Raw genomic sequence first — 2,643 nt, 5'->3', positions numbered from 1 at the left:
AAATGCCCCACCATGTAAAATATATTTATGGCCTGGCAGCTGTGAATTTAAAGGCATAGCGGCTCACGTTTATGACCTCTCGTTACATACAATTTTCAGTTAAAAGAAAAATCTTTGCTCTGCTGGCTTGGCCAACCCCCTCTTTTCTTTCCACCCGTCCCATAAGTCATTCTCGGGCTGAGGAAGGGGGGAAGAGGGAGGAGGCATCCCCCCCCTTTATGAATCACTTTTCATCTAAATAAATTAAATGAAAGGGGGGGAGGGCCTCGCGCGTGTCTTTATATAAAGGGGGCGGGGAAGTGTTTCCCTTATTCTCCCGCAAAAGAAAAGAAAAATCAGGATGGGATTTTATTTTATTTTATTTTGGACTGCCGATCGGGCCCGTGCAATTAAAACCCCGAAAGACGCTCAACGGAAGAGAAATTTGATTAATAACCAACGGGTTCTCGGGTAAATTTAAAAAACAAAGCAGGGCCTTCGGCAGATTTCCAAACTGTCCTGTGCCTTTAAGAGCACCCCATCTACTGAAATGTGACATGACAAGGGGGAAAAAATTAACAGGTGAAGTTCTGTATTTATTCCGTACAGGTCCCCCCCCAAAAAAGCCCACCCTTTTCCGGATGCCGCATGACGGAGTGAGCTCCCGTCTCTAGTTCCAGCTCCTGCCAACCTAGCAGTTCGAAAGCAAGAAATTGCAAGTAGATACATAGGTACCACTTTGGTGGGAAGGGAACAGCGTTCCGTGCGCCTTGGTGTTTAGTCATGCTGGCCACATGAACACGGAAATGTCTTCGGACAGCGCTGGCTCTTCGGCTTGGAAACGGAGATGAGTACCGCAACCCTAGAGTCGGATTTGACTGGCTTTCGAGCAAGGGAAACCTTTACCTTTACTTTACTTCTCTAAGAAGCTGGGTATGGCCAGAGCTTTCTCGACAATTTGGGTTTGCGAGACATAAAAGGTGGGGAAACGCTTTAACTGCCGGGGAGTTCCCAACCGGAGTTGGCAACTCTCAGCCACTGCCCGCTACAGAGTATTTTCCCTGTCGGTCCCTGGCTAGTGAAATAGGCTTCCAGAAAGACCCCCACTTCTTCAACAAGGCTGAAGTTGGTTCCTTATTCCCAGTTCCTTATTCATTCCTTATTCGTGTCTTATTCATGCATTCATCCAAGAACAGTGAGGAGCGTTTGAAAGCTCCGAACCCCACAGTAAGATTTGGGCCCCCAAACTTCATACACACCCATGCTCAGCTAACTCTCCCCTTTGAGGGGACATATGCCGTGTCCTGGTCCAAAGCGTGGTTCTTGTGCCAGCTGCTCCAAAGTGAGGCACCCCCAGGACAATCACACAGGCAGACACTGGGGCAAGGCTGCACCCCAAAACAATCTTGGAACCACCCCAAAGGACTCATCGCCACACTCTGGAGACTGTCCCCTGCGAGATGACATACAGTGATGCCCAGTCCAAACACTGGTTCCGGAACCACAGGCTTCCATTTCAGGTGCATGCAAGGATCCTGTATTTGGGGGGGGAAAGATTTGAATAAGAAGAAGAAGAAGAGAAGAGATTGGATTTATACCCCGCCCTTCACTACCCAAAGGTGTCTCAGAGCAGCGTACAAACTCCTTTCCCTTCCCCTCCCCACAACAGACACCCTGCGAGGTGGGTGGGGCTGAGAGAGCTCTGACACAAACTGCTCTTTCAGGAACAGCTGTGCCAGAGCTTGTGACTGACCCAAGGTCACATCAGCAGGTGCAAGTGGAGGAGTGGGGAATCAAACCCGGTTCTCCCAGATTAGAGTCCACACCACCACTACACCAAACTGGTTTGACTATTAACAGCGTTCTGTGCACCTTGGCGTTTAGTCATGCTGGCCTCATGGCCACGGAAATGTCTTCAGACAGTGCTGGCTCTTCAGCTTGGAAACGGAGATGAGTCGAATTCGACTGGCTTTCAAGCAAGGGAAACTCTTACCTTTACCTAGTCTCAGTGTATCTGGTTTTTTCCTTTGTCACTAATTTCTTAATAATTTAATATAAGGATGCATTTATTTGCTACTCCTGAAAATGTGATGTTATTGGAGCTCATCTCCATTGCACTTTCCCCCATTCCCTTTTCTTGGAAGAAATGTTTTGAAGATAAAGCAGGGAGAAAGTGATAGCTTGAAGACCTTTTATATGGTCTCTAGAATGACTGTTACAAATATATTTAATATTTGTAGCCATTTGTGCATAATAAACATGAAAGAAGTTCTAGGCATCACCAGTATAACATTTCTGAGCACCTTGGCGATTGCCTAATAGGGATTTTCCAAGTCCTAACTGCATAAACTGTCATGACATCTGCATAATTGTAAAAAAATCCCAAGATAAGATATTTCAGAAAATGAAGTCATGTATAAATTGAAGGACAAGGGTGTGGCCTAATATGCTAATGAGTTCCTGCTGGGCTTTTTCTACAAAAAGAGCCCTGCTTTCTTATAAAGGAACAGGTGCCCAAATGGATGGGTCGGTTTGTGGGCTCTGATTCAGGGCTGGTCTCTGTTTATTGAATCACCGAATCACAAAATCATAGAGTTGGACGGGATCTCCAGGGTCATCTAGTCCAACCCACTGCACAATGCAGGAAATTCACAAGTACCTACC

This window comes from Gekko japonicus, unplaced genomic scaffold (assembly GCF_001447785.1).
Source record: "Gekko japonicus isolate JY-2015 unplaced genomic scaffold, Gekko_japonicus_V1.1 scaffold5173, whole genome shotgun sequence".
NCBI lineage: Eukaryota > Metazoa > Chordata > Lepidosauria > Squamata > Gekkonidae > Gekko > Gekko japonicus.
Note: the sequence above shows the minus strand (reverse complement) of the source record.